This window comes from Pseudorca crassidens, chromosome 19 (genome assembly GCF_039906515.1).
Source record: "Pseudorca crassidens isolate mPseCra1 chromosome 19, mPseCra1.hap1, whole genome shotgun sequence".
Classification (NCBI taxonomy): Eukaryota; Metazoa; Chordata; class Mammalia; order Artiodactyla; family Delphinidae; genus Pseudorca; species Pseudorca crassidens.
In genome coordinates, this window is record NC_090314.1 from 22,752,734 (window position 1) to 22,769,234 (window position 16,501).

The following is a 16,501-nucleotide window of genomic DNA, read 5'->3' on the forward strand; positions in this document are numbered from 1 at the left end:
CTGCAATTTCAGGCTCCCTTGGGAAACCCCTTTCTAGGTGGGCAGCCTTCCTGCCTGTTTTCCTTACCCATCCAAGGTGGAATCAGGCATGCGGCACCATGCTACAGGGGTTACAGCACGTCGGTACCCTTTGGGAACCCTCCCACAGCACCAGGAAAGAACTTCAGAGTCAGGCAGTCCTCGTTCAGATCCCAGCTCTGCCACTCTCTAGCTGTGTGACTATAAGCAAGTTACTTCACCTCTCTGAGCCTCAGTCGCTGCTGCAGAAGAAGAGCATAACAATACCTACCCTATCTCCTGGGGTCGAGGACTAAATGAGACAATGCAACTAGAAAAACTTGCATTTTGCCTGACTCAAAGGAGGCGCTCAGAAAATGGAAGCTGTGATTATTATGCTCAAGTCTCCGCCTCCAAATCAATTGCTCTGTTTCTCTGCTCTGCCTGCATGATGTCAGCTCTGTGCCCCGTGGGAAACATAACCAAGCAAAAAGTCCTTTCCCCTGGCTGGTCTCCACCCTCAGTCTCAGAGGGTCAGGGCAGCCACACATGGCTGGGGACAACTGCCAGTTCCATTAGCAGCCAGGGAAAGGAGCAGAGACACACACTCCCCTAAGAGCCGGGTGATTTTCCACTTCACCCACCAGCAGAGTGAGCAAGGGGCAGATGGGGAGGGAGGCAGGGAAGAGGTGATGCTAATAGGACCAGGAATCCTGGCTACCCTCCCCCGCCAAACACCTTTGCCCGTGGCCCCAAAACAAGCAGCTCAGAGACTCTAGCCCGACTCCAGACCCTGAGACACTCTGCCAGTTTCCCCCTCCCACTCCCAGGGAGGGATCAAGCTATCAGCCAGCATGTGACCACTCACCAGGGTGAACACCCACTCGGCGTCAGCACATAGGAAGGAAAGGATTTCTTGAGCTCCTAAGCATCAGTCCACTTCTTGCTGCCGGTTCACCCTGGGACTTGGAAGTGCAGACGTGCATGAAGAGTCCTGGGGATTTGGCTTTGCCCCCCTAGCTCTGGGTCAGAGACTTGCTGGCCAGCCCATAGACGGCTGCAATCAGAAAGCAAGCAGCATCACAGCCTCAATGGAAGGAGGCCCAAGCAGACCAGCGGGCGCAGGCCAGACGAGGAGTTCTGCGCCGGTGAGAACAGGGCAATATGGCAGCAAGAAGTAGGGAGACAGCTATGGGAACAGGACTCCCTTCCTAGAAGAACCTTTATCCCAGAGGAAGTGGCTTCTCAAATGGAGATACCAGGCAGGCCCTTGATCACAAAGTCGGCAAGAACCAGGGTCAAAGTTCAAAGCCTGACCAGCAGCTCAGCTGAGTTCCCTCCCATTCCCTCCTCCCTGGGGACACGGTTCATCCTGCTTTGGATATGGCTGAGGCCACAGAAAGTATAGCAACTCCAGACAATCGGGGGACAGCCAGGCCACCCAGCCGGGGGCACACTCCTGGCAGCACTGGGTGGTGAGAATGGGTCGTGCACACACTTTCTTTGCAGCTGGGGAAAGGGCCTGGGCTCTGTCTATGAGTCAGGGACAGGACAGAGAATAAGTACTGCCCACAGGGCTCAGGAGTGGGGCTCCCTGCTGCTGGGAAAGGAAGCAACATTATCCAGAGGGCTGATGGGATCCTCATAGGGCAAGGCAGAGCCAAGGTGGGGAACCAGGAGTGGCCAACCTGGAATAGAGCTAGACTATAAGCTCCTTTCCTCCAAGGACTCAGTCTAGTCAACTTCCTGTGCTCGGCCTAGAGAAGGTGCTCATTAAATATTCATCGAATGAATGAATGAACAAAGGAACAAATGAAAGAACAGACAAACCATGAAAGACTGAAGACTACCAATGCTGGGAGTGTGCCTTCTTTATCTGAATCCTTAGAGTACTTCCTGTTGGATTCAAGTACCAGTCTATGCCTGGCCCACCTTTGTCCCACGTGCACTTTTCTTGGGTCCAGGTCTCAACTCTCTGGCAACCTGCTATTCTGGAGAGAGTGCCATGCTGGGATTCATCCACGCTGAGTTTGCCTCCTAACTCTGTTTCAGATGGATGTGAGGCCCTGGGCAAGTCACCCCTGGGGCCTCGGGAACTTAATTGGTAGACAGTGGAATCAGGCAAGATGATTCTCCAAGGGGCCTTAGAGGGTAAGCATCCTCGGCGTCGGGAAGACACAGGGAAGGTGTTGATGCATGCAGTAAGGCCCCTGGTACTCGCGCTTGTGATTTCACTTCCTTCGCATGGCAGCCCTGTGAGGTAAGCTCCCGAGACAGCACCGGGTGCCTGAGACACACACTGTAGGTGCGTGGCAGCATTTATCAGACCCATAAACCTTAGGGCTGGAAAGGACCTCAAGTGATCTGGTCCAGCCCAGTGCCATCAGTAGATAATTCAGTTCAGAACCACAAACACTTATTAAGTGCTTGCTGTGTGCCAAGCAACATGCCCAGTAGAGTGGGACAAAGACAAATGGGGCACATGAAAGGCTCTGCAGAGAGAGTGCTGGATGCCCTTCTCTCCCCTTCCTCCTGCTGTGCTGAGCTAACCCCCCACCCTAGCGGGCAAGGCCCCCTCAGGCCGGAGAAGAATGCCCAGTAACAGGATGGGTGCTGAGCCCGCCAACGCAGAAGGGAGCTGTGTGTTCTCTCTGCAGGAGGAGGCGGCTGACACCAGCCAGGTCGCGCTTCACTGGGCAGACAGGCTCGGAGGGGAAGACAACAGCTTCCTAACAACAAGTATTAGGAGATAAGCTATTAGAGGCGCCCTATCGGGCTCTCTTTCCCTGGGCATCACCAAGGCACCCGCCAGCCATCGGCTTTCCTCCTCATCCAATTATGTGACTTCATACATTCTGTTCCCCCAGCCCGAGCTGGCTCGTGACTGCCAGCAGCACTGGGCTCGGGCAGTTACGTGGGGACCCAATGACAACAGAGCAGGGGATGGCAAAAACACCCTTGCAGGAGGAGCAAATGGGCAGGGGAGAGATGTCCCTCTCCCTCCTTCAAGAAAGCACTTTGCCAAATCTGCTCTCAGAATAACAGGGAAAGGGACAATGGACAGGGGAGAGGCGTGAGGGCTTGGAGATGAAATCGGCCTTCGTCTCATCTCCAGACTCCACTAAGCATTCTGGAAGAGATGGGAAGTGATTATGGAGAGAGTGAGCGCTTGTGGGAGGGAGAGAGGAAGGGAAAAAGAAAGGAGGAGAGCGGAGTGAGCCCAGGTATGCGTGCACATGTGCACACACACACACACACACACGCACATGCACACATACACAGACGCACTCAAACACATACACAGATCCCCTTATCTGATTAAGGATCCAAGGGAAGTCGAAAAGCTTCTGGAAAATTAAAATGACCCGCGGGGTTAACCAGGCAAGATCCGCAGGCAGGTAACAAAAACCAAGTCTCGTGGGGATTTCCTTTGCTCTGGGTGAGTTCTCCAGGCTCTGTTCCTTAGACCAGAAGGACAGCAAGTCAGCCAGAGAGGGGGAGCTTAGGGTAGTATCTGCCTCTACCAGGTCTCCAATTCTTATCCCCCGGCGGGCCCTGTGGCTGGCGGGTGGGACCTAAACCCTTTGCTCTGGAAGGCAGGGTACAAGGAGGAGAATGGGAACAAGGACAGGGCATTTAATTCTGCCCAGAGGCATGAGAGATGGATGCTGTCTCCTCCTTCATTCCCTGATTGCTGCTCTGGCCTCTGCCAAAAAAATGCAATGGTTCTGGAGACAGATGCAGCCTCTTCCCTAAACTCTAACCAGCAAGCAAAATGGCCAGGAATGCTGCTGGTGGCCTGGATCTAGTCCTACTTCTGCTGTCACCTTGCACCAGTGACTTCAGGCAAGGACCTTTCCTATCTGGGCCTCCATTTTCCCTGCTGTAAAATGGGCACTGGGACTCAAAGCTCTAGAAAGGCCCCTTTAGCCCTGGCACTCCAGGGTTTTAGGACAGCCGGAGGGTGGGGCTGCAACCCTCTATAGGAAGCTGAGCTGAGTTGGTAGATCCACTGACCTTTTTCTGTCCCAAAGGGATGGAAAAGATTATGGTGAGGTGAGTTGCTCTGGGGGCCACCAACCCAGGTCTGGGTTAACTGGGGCAGGAGAGAGTTTAAAAGCCACAGATGACACCGGCTTGAAATAAGAGCAGACTCTCCACCGCGCCTGTGGAGCTGTTTGCCAAGCTCTGTAACGTATTTGCAAACATCACAGAATACACATATTAGGAAGCTAACAAGTTGCCTGGCATTGAAAATATATCATACACAGTGTCAGATATACTTAATATGCATTTACAACGATCCTTTTTTTCTCCCCCTACTTGCAACAGCATATTTTGCTTCCGTTTTTGAAGAGTTTATTTCCCACGGTGTTACAATCAGCCAGTGGTATTAACTCGGCAACTTGGCCAGGCCTAGAGCAGTGCCGTGCACACCATCAGCACTCAGTGGATGTTTCTGGGGGCAAATTACACCCTCAGCAGGGCTGACCTTGGGCTCTCTGGTCACCAGGAGCCGCTGAGGACTATAGCTGCACTCTTAATTTCTCTCCCTTGGAGAAGGCGGTAAGAACCTTGGCTTTATTAGCTCTGGAAACATTACTTCATCCACTCAGAGAACTTCTTGCTTCTTGGCAAGTCACTCCTGGAACTGTCCTAGCCCAGCCTGAAGCCCTAAGTGTTGGATTTCTCAAATCCAGAGAAACAGGAAAGCTGCAGCTCTGGCTCTTCCCCTTATTAGCTGCAGGACTTTCTTTCATGCTTCTAAGCCTCAGATTCCTGAGCTGTGAAAGGAAGGTGTTAACCATTTTCGGAGTTGCTGTGAGGACCCCATGAGCTTGTAGACAGGGAAGGCATTTGCATTCTCTTATTTAGATGTGCACACATTCCCACAGCACACACTAAGTGGAAGCCCCTTACATGCCAAGCCCCGTGCTTGAGTGTAGACGGCGGAGACTACAGATAAGGTGGCCGTGGGGATCCACGTAAGTGGCATCAGGGTGGGGGTGGGGGCAGGGTGGTGTGGGAGGAACTAGCCCAGGAGATGATAGGTCTCAGGAAGAGGGGAAGTAGGGGGATACATAAGATAAAGACCAGGAGTACAGCATGCATGCCTGGGAATACCCAGGACCACACAGAGCCTGGGAATACAGGGAAAGGAGCAGACTGGGGGTGGAGGAAGAGAGTATTCAGTTAAGGATAAGTTGTGATCAAAAGGGGCTTGAGGTAAGGCGTCCATGTGGAAGAGTCAAGAAGGCAGCTGGATAAACACATCTGCAGCACAAAAGCAGTGCTTGGACTGGGAATAGGGATTCAGGAATCCTGTGAGTTCAGGCAGTTGAGCCAGGGAGTAGATGAGTTCTTTCTGGAGTGGGTGAAGGACATCAGGGCCAAGGACAGAACTGATGGGCTGATCAGTTTCCGCAAGTGAGAAAGAGAGGGGAGGGAATGCTGTCACGTAAGACCAAGAAGACTTGGTCAGGGAGACACACAATTGAGACAGAGAGAGAGAGAGAGAGAGAGAGAGAGAGAGAGTGAGAGAGAAAGAGAGAGAGAGAGAGAGAGAGAGAGAGAGAGAGAGAGAGAGAGAGGGAGGGAGAGAGAGAGAGAAATGGAAGAGCTGCTGTACTTTTTAAAATCATCTGTCACCCCAAACCACTGGAATGTAAGCTCCATGATGGCAGGGTTTTATTTTTTTTCTGCTTTGTTCATTGCTTTATCTCCAGTACCTAGAATCATGCCTGACACATAGCATAGTAGGGACTCAACAATATTTATTGAATGAATGAATGAATGAAGCTGAGGATGAAACTAGATAGTTCCTATTGAAATTGGCAACCAGGAGGTCATTGGTGGTCTTCACTGGACAGGGCTTGATGGGGATGGAAGGCTGGTGGTGGTAGATGAGGAGGTAAAGTAGGGCAAGAAAGAGTGGTGATGGGTAGAGGAAGCCCACGTGCAGCAATGAAGACCCAACACAGCCAAAAATAAAAATAAATAAATTTATAGAAAAAAAAGAAAAGAAAGGATGCAGGAGACTTACACACATTCTTATGTACAGGAGAAGGAGCCAAGGAAGAGAGTAAGGCTGAAGATGCAGGAGCGAGGGCAAGGATGATTGATGGACCAAAGTCCCAGAAGATGCAGGGAGAAATATAAATTGCTGAGCAAATAAAACAGATTATTGTCTCCCTCTGTTGGTCCTCGTATTATAGGAAGAGGGAAGGCTGACAGGCAGACTGATTGGGTTTGAGCTGTCCCTCACTTACCCCACCCCTTACTGGCTGGACGCTGTGTGAGCTGTTTAACCTTTCTATGCCTCAGTTTCCTTACCTGGAATATAGCGATAAGAATTCCCACCTCATATATTTCTGGGAGATTAGATGAAAGACTTCATTTAAGTGCGTGGCACATGGAGATCTCTTGACAAATACCAGCTCCCCTTCCCTTAATACTATCTGTTCAGTCAAGAAGGAAATTTGACAGTACTTTTTTTTTTATCTCATCAGCCAACACCAGAGTATCTTTTTTTTTTTTTGAATGCTGCTCTTGAATGGAATTGATGGTTTAGCCTCTCTGAGACTTTCCCTGCAGCGGCTGGAAGAAGGATGCTAACTGCTTCCCTTCTGCAGGATCTCAAGCCAGCACCTGAGCAATGAATGCAAGGTACCAATGCCACACTGGCCAGTAGGGTCCTGTGAGGCTGGAGAGGGGCATCGAGTCCATTAACGTGAGCCTCCATTGTCACTTATCCCAAAATGCTCACAGCCACCACCCTAGGGCCCCAGATCCTAGGAGGTTGGGGTTTGGATTAAATATTTCTGGTTTCACCTCCCACCTCCGCCCCTTAACCAGCTGTGCAAACTTGGGTAAGTCCCTTATCCTCTCTGAGCCTCACAACAACCCTGCAGAGCAGAATTTATACTCTCATTTTACCCAGGGAGGAATTGAGACTCAAAGAGGTAAAATAACTTACTCAGGATCACACAGTATATTTAGTCCGGGTCTCAGCAGGAACCTGATGGCAAACTGAAACTGAAATAACTTGAGGAAAGTTTAATGAAAGGGTTATTTGAAAAGACATGGGCAGGGCATAGGGAAACCATAAGGGATATAGAAGTACCTTGGGGCAGGTAACTACTAGTGCCTTTACCTGAAAGGGAGATTCCCACAACCCAAGGATGGAAAGGGTTGTGTGGAGAGGGCCACCTAGCAAGACCCATGACCTTTAGTTAAGGGACCACATAGGGAGGAAAATGGAAAGTTAAATACTCCAACCTTGCTCTCCTCCCTCCCTCTCTTCTCCTGCTGGAGCTCTCCATGAGATGAGCACACACAGAAGCCAGGAGGCAAGGGAGCTCCTGAAGCAGTCCATGTAGGTCTATGCAGTGAATCTGGAGGGCAAATGGAAGATATCCAGCACACACAGCTAACTCTGAAATGGCAGAACAAGAATTTGAATCAGGGCTATCAGACCCTTTCCACTACAATGCCATTTCCTGTAGATCCTCAGTAAATGGTCATTAAATGATTGAAAAGGGATGAATACATGGATGAATACATGGATGGATGGATGGATGGATGGACGAACAGACTGATGGGTGGTTGAGTGGGTAGGTGGGTGAGTGGGTGAGTGGATGGATGGATGGATGGATGACTGGATTGGGTGGATGGATGGGTGAACGGATAGATGACTCCTACAGCTTCATTCATATGGCTTTGACTAATCTTGTCATCTGATTAGAAATAAAAGGCTTGCCAGAAGTTTTATTTCTCAGCCATAAATGGGTTCTAAGAACAAAGCCCTCTTACCAGGTTCTAAGTCTCTGTAGGAGTTGCTTGTCTCTCTCTCTTGCCTCTGGCTCATTTTTCCTGCTGCTGCTGCCATTGCTGAAGCGGCTGCTTTTGCTGGAGCTGCTCCTCTCTCTGAGATCTAAGCCTCGAGTCAGGCCAAGCCGCCTGCAAACAAAGTGAAAAGAAGGCAGAGGGCAGAGGGGCTACTGCCCTTGCTCCCCTGGGGCTGGAGCACAAAGCTGAGTGATCCAGCCCCTCTGTTAGTCCAAGGGAGCTGCGGGGATGGAAGAAGGAGGGAAATGGGAAGGCAAGATGTTTGCTATAATTATTTTCATTGATCTGTCTACTTAGATCCCAAGTGCTGCAAAGCCATTGTGGCATTTAAGAAAAATAATTCAAGGTAAAAACACCTCTTCCTTCCTGGTCCCTCCTCCTTCATCAATACCACCTCAGCTTCCATCTTCCCTTTCACTCAGGCCACTGCCTCCCACCTCTTAGGTGGCCTGGGTCGCCTACAAGAGGCAGGTGAAGGCAGGAACCTAGCAATGGCAAAAAGCCTGGGCCCTGGAGTCTGCAGCCCTGGATTTGAGACTCCACTGCTCCTGGCTGGCTGGCTGGTGACCCCAGGCAGGTTGCCATCCCTCTCTGAGTTTTGGTTGCCCTATCTGGAAAATTAGGAGATAAACTGAATATGTAATGTCCTAATTTGGAACCGGTAGTCCAAGACTGGACCCCTTCTGAGGCAAAGGGACATGCCTACCATACCGTTTCCTGAAATTCTGGTTCTTGAGTGAATTTCTGATCTCCAGCGTTTGACCACAGAAGGACCCCCATACTACCATTTCTTGTTGTTTTCCAAGCGATGGTAGATTCATCCTTCCTCTTCTCTGTCCTTGACTCATTGTGGGGCACCATTCAACCCATTATACAGAGAGGAAAAACTGAGGTGCTAAAGTAGTAATTATTGCTTCCTTGCCTTGCCCACTAACTACCTGCCTGACACTTGAAATCCATAGATTTGTATCCTGACAATGATTCTTCCCTAGAGGATTCTTGAGGAAATTGTAGCTCACAGAGGTTAAAGCTGCCGCCTAAAGACACACAAGTAGAAAGTGGCAAAGCTGGACGCTGACTCGGGTCACTGTTACTCTGGAGCCCACGGCTCCAGAGTGGGCTCCACTGACTCTCCCTGCTTCTCCACACCATGTCTAAGGCTGAGCCTAAACCCAGGCCTCCTGCCTTCCAGGGAGAAAAGCTCTAAGACACACCCTGACCCAGCAGAGCAAAAGGAGCAGGGAGGGAACTTGGTTGGGAAAACCCCCTCATTCAGGAAGTCTTCTGAGCGCCGCCAAGCCATCCCAGGGCATCAGGGGAAGATGTAATCAGGGTGACCTCACATGTTTCACGGACTCATTAAAGACCATGTTCTGGGGTAAATGATTGCTTTCCCCCAATCCTGCTGAAAAGAAAATCAATCGCCTCTTTGTAGATTTAGGACGGGATAGCTGGCAATTAGAAAACACTTCCCCAGGCAGGCTCTGGGGAAAGGGGTCTCTTTCCATCTCCCATTCATTCTATCAGTGACACCCCGGCTGAGCCTCCAGGCTTGCAGGAGGCTGGGGATGTCCTGGGTCGTGTCCAGGGATGTGGCTGAGGTCTCATTGGGTGCCCCGGGCTCCTGGTCCCATCTCTGCTGCTGAGGCTTCATCTGGGGGCCTCCACCCTCTCTCCCCATACCTCCACCCCCCATCTGTACCCCATCAGCTAATGGATTTTTCTCTGTACAGAGAGATTTACTAAACAACGGAACTAGGACGCATTAAGTCTGCGGGTTTGGAGGTTTGTTTTAGAGCAATTCTTGCCCGGAGAACTGGCCGCTGAAACTGAGATGCATTCTTCTCAGAAAATATTGATTTCAACTAGAAGCAAATCCAAGAACTCACTGCTCATTGGATTTAACTGCTGGCAGCTGGAGTTTGGACTGTGGGAGAGGTCACGAAGGGCTCCGCACCTGAGGCCTCGGACATGAGGGTGATGAAGAATATTCAGTTAAGCAAGACCTGAAAACTCACCCCCAAATATACCAAACAGATGCTCACTTTGAGCTTGACAGTTACTCGTGTATATGACCAAAAGAGGAAAATGGACATCGTCCCGTATATACTGTAAGCACACCCAGTACACACAATCCCACACGAGTCTGAACTCATACACACAGGCACAGTGACAGACACATGGGCTTTATGCTTTCACCCCAAACTGGACCCCAGAGTTTTTTTCCTCCAGGAAGCTTTGCCCAACTACATCTGTCTTTCCTCTCCTTTTCCATCAGAATTTTCAGCAACTCAGAAATGCATGTCCATATATGTCTTCTCTTCCTAGCATTGTTCTGCATTGCTTCTGTTTCTCCCAAAAAGTTCCCAGGGACTGGAACCACATCTATATCTTCAGCATCTCGCACAGCACCTAAGGTCCACAGTGGAAAGAGCTTGGGACCTTTAGAAATGAAATTAGTCAAGCTAAGATCTTGATCCAGTTCAGGAACCTTCTAGTTGTGGGGTCTGGGCAAAAGCTTTTCCTCTCTCGGCCTTGGTTTTCTTATTTCTAAAAAGTAGAGAAATAGGATTAGACTAGATAGATTTGGAGAATTTTCTCAGCTACTTAAAATAGAACAGAGCCATTGTGGTTCTTAGTTCTAGAAAATGACCCCCCGCCACCAAGCTTCTCAATACTTGGCAGAGGTTCTTGGATGGAGTAACCTGAAAGCAACCCTCTCCTCTCAGTCCCTGAGACGAGGGAGCAAAGTTCTGGGGATGCATGGCAATTTAATACAAAGAAGAGAGGCAACAATTTTGATAAGAGATTTGAGCTCTTCAGTAAAGAAAATATAGAGATGGCAATGTCCAGGAGGAAAAAAAAATTCCCCTCCACCCTTCCTGGTTCTTCTGGTTGGTCTAAGAATTAAAATGCCATAAGACAGATTAATAGGAGAAAGTCAAATTTAATTATGTACATACAGGGAATCCACACATGAGAGATTCCAAAGACAGTCAGGTCAGATGAGGTATATATGTCACCCTAGACTAAGGAAAAGGGCGTAGGGGTCTGGGACTTCAAAGGGAAGGAAGGCAATTCATAGGAAGATGAAAAAGAGTAAACGTTGGTAAACAAATGTTTGCTGCACTATAGAGACCATGGGACACGGAGAGGACTTTGATCAAACATGCCTTGCTAAGTTTCCCCCAGGCTACCACACCTATAGCTCATATTCTTTGTAGATATCTCTGGCGGTAGCTCACTTCCTAGACCAGGCCATTTACGCAATTAAGGGGGAGGTAAAAGGAAAGACTTCCTGAGTTTTCTGTTTCTTAAAAACAATCAGCCTGAAATAATCCCCATGCCAAAGAGACACATTTGGGTCCTACACCACAATATACCTGCTAGCGTGGCTACACAATCTTTTTAAACTGACGGTATGAAATGCTGGCGAGGATTGGAACTTTCATACACTGCTGATAGGAAAACAAAACGTACAGCCACTGTGGAAAGCAATTCGGCAGTTGCTTATAAAGTTAAACAGGCTTACCACATGACCCGGTAATCCTAGTCCTAGGTATTTACCCAAGAAAAAATGAAAACTTACGTTCACACAAAAACCTGCACTTAATGTTTTAGAGCAACTTTCTTAGTAATTGCCCAAACTGGGAACAATTTGAATATCCTTCAGTGGGTGAATGGATAAACAAAATGTGGTATATCCATATAATGGAACTCAACAATAAAAAAGAATAAACAATTGACACGTGACAATATCATAGATGCACTTGCATTTTGCTAAGTGAAAGAAACCTGACTCAAAAGGCTATATACTGTATGCTTCCATTTATATGAATTTCTAGAAAAGGGAAACTACAAGGATGGATAACACACCAATGATTGCCAAGGGTGGTGGGGAGGAGAGGAGAGCAAACAAGAGAATTTGGGCTGTGACAGAACTATTCTGTGTCAAGATCGTGGTGATGGATACATGACGCTCTGAACTTGTCAAAACCCATAGAACTGTATGCTACAAAGAGAAAACTCTTCTGTGTGTAAACTTAAAAATAACTTTTTAAAATGAAAACAAAAAGCTAAAGGAAATTGCTAACATGACCGCTTTGACATAGCTCTGTTAAAATGGTGACATCAAATTGGCCCCATCAGACAGATGAATAGATAAAGATGTGGTACATATATACAATGGAATACTACTCAGCCATAAAAAAGAAAAAATAATGCCCTTTGCAGCAACATGGATGCAACTAGAGGTTATCATAGTAAGTGAAGTTAGTCAGAAAGAGAAAGACAAATACCATATGATATCATTTATATGCGGAATCTAAAATATGACACAAATGAACCTATCTGTGAAACAGATACAGAATCACGACACAGAGAACAGACTGGTGGTTGCCAAGGGGTAGGGAAGTGGGAGAGGGATGGAGTGGGAGGTGGGGATTAGCAGATGTAAGCTTTTATATATAAAATGGATAAACGACAAGATCCTACTCTAAAGCCCAGAGAACTATATTCAATATCCTTTGATAAACCATAATGGAAAAGAATATTTTTAAAAAAGAATGTGTATTTATGTATGACTGAATCACTTTGCTGTACAGCAGAAATTAACACAACATGGTAAATCAACTATACTTCAATTAAAAAAAATTGTTTTTAATTGGCCCCGTCAAACAATTAAGCTTCAGCCCCCCTCTTCCCTTCATCCCTGTGCATCTGGGATAGAGATGGGAAATTTTTCAGGGGAGCAAGAAATGATCAAAGTTTCCTACTCTCCCCTTCAACTTCTTTCATGTCCCCTGTAAGCAGTCCTTGGCAGTCAGGCAGAAGCAGGTGCATCTTTGGGGATGGAGAATCCTTCTGCTGTGGCAGCCCAAGCTTGCTTGGGGCGGCCACAGAGGCAGCAGAAGTGGAGCTGGCTGAGCAGGCCTGGAGGGCAAGGGGACCTCTGGGTTTCCTTCTACTTTGCCCGGCCTGAAATCCAGGGCAGACAGGCAGACAATGGGCCACGGCAGAAGCCCAGGTGGAAGGAGAGGAAAAAGGAATCCCCTATAAGCTCCTGTGGTGGAGGAGAAAGAGGAAAAGAAAGAGGTGAGGGAGATGCACGGTGTTGGTGTCCATGCACCAACCTGATCAGCCAGTTCCATCTTTCCACTCACTTGTAGGACCTTAAGCAAATAGCTGGTTGCCAGTTAAAGTGGGTTATGTTTTCCCTTAGCTTCTTCATCTGTAAAGATGGAAAAATAATTGTACTTCCCTAGAAGCTTATTGAGACTATTGAGTTAATATTCACTCATTCACTCAACGGATATTTATTCCTCATCTATTATGTACCTGTCACTGTCTTATGTGCTTAGGATAGAGATTAAAAATTCTTATTTTCATGGGCTTGGCATTGTAGGGAGCAGAGACAGATAGTCACAAAGGGTGACTATGTAATATGGTAGGTGGTGGAAATGCTATGAAGAAAAGAGGCTAGAAATTGACAGGAAGAGCGGTCTCTCCTACGCAGAATGATCAGGGAAGGGAAGACCTGCTGAGGAGGTGGCATTTGAGCAGAGACCTGGAGGAAGTGAGAGAGTGGCGTGGGGAGGGGAACATCCCATGCAGAGGGAAGAGCATGGGCAGAGGCTCTGAGGCAGCAGTGTGCTTGTCAAAAGCCAGGGTGGCTAGAGCGAAGGGAAAAGGGTAATGAGATCTGAGAAGCAGTGAGGGACCAGGTGATGAGGGGCTTGATGACCACTGTGCGTGCTTTATCTTTTATTCAGAGTGAGATGAAAAGACATTGACAGCCTTTGAGGAGTGACATGATCTGACTCGTGTTTTAAAAGGATCTCTCTGGACAGCTTGTAAAAAAAAATAGACGGTAGAGCAGCAGGCATGAAGGTCAGTTGGGAAGTTATTGAGTAACGTAGAGGAGAGATGATGGTAGTTTGAACAAATAGAAACACATATATGATACTCGAGCCAAGCCCGGCACAAGGTAAGTGCTCAGTCAGTGTTACCTATAATTATTATTGCTAGTATCATCAAGTTCATCATCACTGTCAAGAGTAGGGAGTCAGGGAGACCCCAACACAGCCCTTGTCCCTGGAGAGAACGAACAGAAGACCCTGCTGGACCCCATGTGGAGCTGTGTGAACCTGCGGGACCCAGAGCCTCCAGGCAAAGGTTCCCCATTGTCCCTGTGTCTCTCTCTCAATCTGTCCCCTGAGAGAAGTGACAGGGCTTTTTGACACTACATTTGTTTGGGGAAAGAACTAAATGGAGAAAGGCTGGAGGCATAGAGCTCTTGAGGATGGGAAAGCAAATGAGAAGAGCTCAGACCTAGCAGCACAGGTTGGTCCTGTCACTATCTGATGATCTCATTTCGTCCTCAAAATGTGTCCAGAAGTAGATAGTTTATCTCCAGTCCTCAGATGAGAAAAGCAAGCCCTAGAAAAGCCAATTATCCAGGATTAGTGATAGAAGTGGTGTCTGATGGCAGGGTGGGGTTGTTGGTCTCTCAGACACCCCTGCTCCCCGGGGCGCAGCTCAGCCTCCCCAGGTTGGCTGTGTACATTCTTTGATGTAGGTCCAAGAGCCCCCTTCAGGACTCAAACCGCAGGTCATGCTGAGAGCTTCTCCATCTTTGGATCTCCAATCCATGGAATCAACCAGCTCTGAAATCACTCTTTCTTCTGCTCCATTGTTTACAAAGGTAAGATTTTTTTCTTTGTCATAGAAAACCGTAGATCACCAAGAAATTTCATCTGTCTTGACTGTTGCTTTTTGCAAACGTAAGACTGATTTGTTCTTACCTGGTAGAATTTTCCAAATTTATCTCAGGGAAAGCCATCTATCTGTGCCAAGCAATTTGACTTCCTAGAACATTGCTGGACTTTCTGTTCTCGCCAAAAAAAAAAAAGAAAGAAAGAAAGAAAAGAAAACTCATCAAAGCCTTTGTCTCTGTGAAACATCATGTATAACTATGCCAAAAGAAATCCAGTATCCTTGGAGGAAAGGCTAATTCTCAGAGCAGGACAGGAAAAATTACAAGATAAGCCAGAACATCTTTATACCAGAAACAAGGAAGCTATCAAACATTATCAAAGATTATGGGATTTGTGTCAAAATGACTCAGGAGCCAACTTGAATAGGCTCCCACTGGTCAAAACTGGTGCAATTTAAGCATCAATAAGGACAGTTCACTATATTAAAACACATAAAAATGTTTAAATTCGTGAGTTTATAATGATACTCAAGAAATAAAATAAACTGTCAGCTCCGGAGGATGCTAAGGAACAAACTCATTCTTTTGAAAACTGGCAAATAAAGGGAAAGAAGCAAACATTTATCCTGCCTTTTCTATACAAATGGTGCCACTTGTAACAAAATACTTAATGAGGAGAAATGTATCTTAATAGAATTGTTCTGGCTGACGAAGAGTGAATAACTGCAGTATCATTTGTAAAAACTGATGGATTAGTCGATGTAGGCAAGGGTCATGGGAAGCCACGTGACCAAAAGGCAACTAGATATTGACACCTCTTGTTGGAAGAACACAAACACCAAAATAAATCAAGCCTTAACCTGATCAAGGCTCCAGACCTACCTAACTGTCAGTTGACAGGTAATTTAAGGACAGAGGAACACACCAAATGGCACCATAGTATTCAGCAAAATCAGATTGTGGAAAAATCTACAGGACAAAGGACACAGTTTCTTTGAAACATAAATTTCAGGAGGGGGAAAAAAAAGATTGGATGCAGAAACTATAGATTAAAGGATACTTAAGAGACTTATCCATTGACCAAAATACACAGACTTTACTGGAACCTGACAAAAATAAGCAAAGTGCAAAAAAAAAAAAAGTTTATGAGAAATCAAGGAAATTTCAATACTGATTAGGTTTTTAATGAAATTAAGGAATTAACATTTGCTTTGGGGGTATGCACCAATTAGCTATTGCTGAGTAACAAACCACCCTGAAATTTAGTGGCTTAAGTCAACAACTGTTTTGTGTGTTCATGATTTTGTGAGTCACCAGCTTGGGCAGGTATCAGCTGGGACGGCTCAGATCTGTCCCACCCAATGTGGTCGGATCACTCCTATGTATGGACTCAACGGAACAAGCTCTGCCTCTCTCTTTCTCTCACTCCAGGTGGCCTCTCATTTTCAGGGGGCTGGGCTGTGGGCCTTTTCATATGGTGGCAGAAGCATTGGCAGCAACAGCAAGAAAGGGAAGGCCCCCATGAGCAAGTGCTTTCTGGGCTTCTGCCTTGCACCATGTTTGTCATTGTCCCATTGGCCAAAGAAAGTCCCATTGTCAAGCCCAGAGTCAGTGTAGGGGGAGAATTCACAAAGGCATAAACACTGAGAGCTGTGGTTCATTGACGCTCATGCTGTAACCAGTCTGAGAGTGGTCGTATAGGTATGGTTTTAAAAGAGTGTTTATCATCTAGAAATAAATATTAAATATATTTATATGTGTATAAATATATCTTTAATATGGCATATTACAATATCTCCATATAAAATGATATGCTTCAGGACTTCCCTGGTGGCAAAGTGGTTAAGAATCCGCCTGCCAATGCAGGGGACACGGGTTCGAGCCCTGGTCCGGGAAGATCCCACATGCCGCGGAGCAACTAAGCCCATGCGCCACAACTAC

At 47.2% G+C, this 16,501-nt stretch overlaps 1 long non-coding RNA gene across 1 annotated transcript in view; it reads right to left on the reverse strand.

The window, feature by feature from the left end:
• The window catches only part of LOC137211787 (uncharacterized), a 350,093-nt gene that overhangs the window by 137,393 nt on the left and 196,199 nt on the right, over positions 1-16,501 (reverse strand). The window lies entirely within an intron of this gene.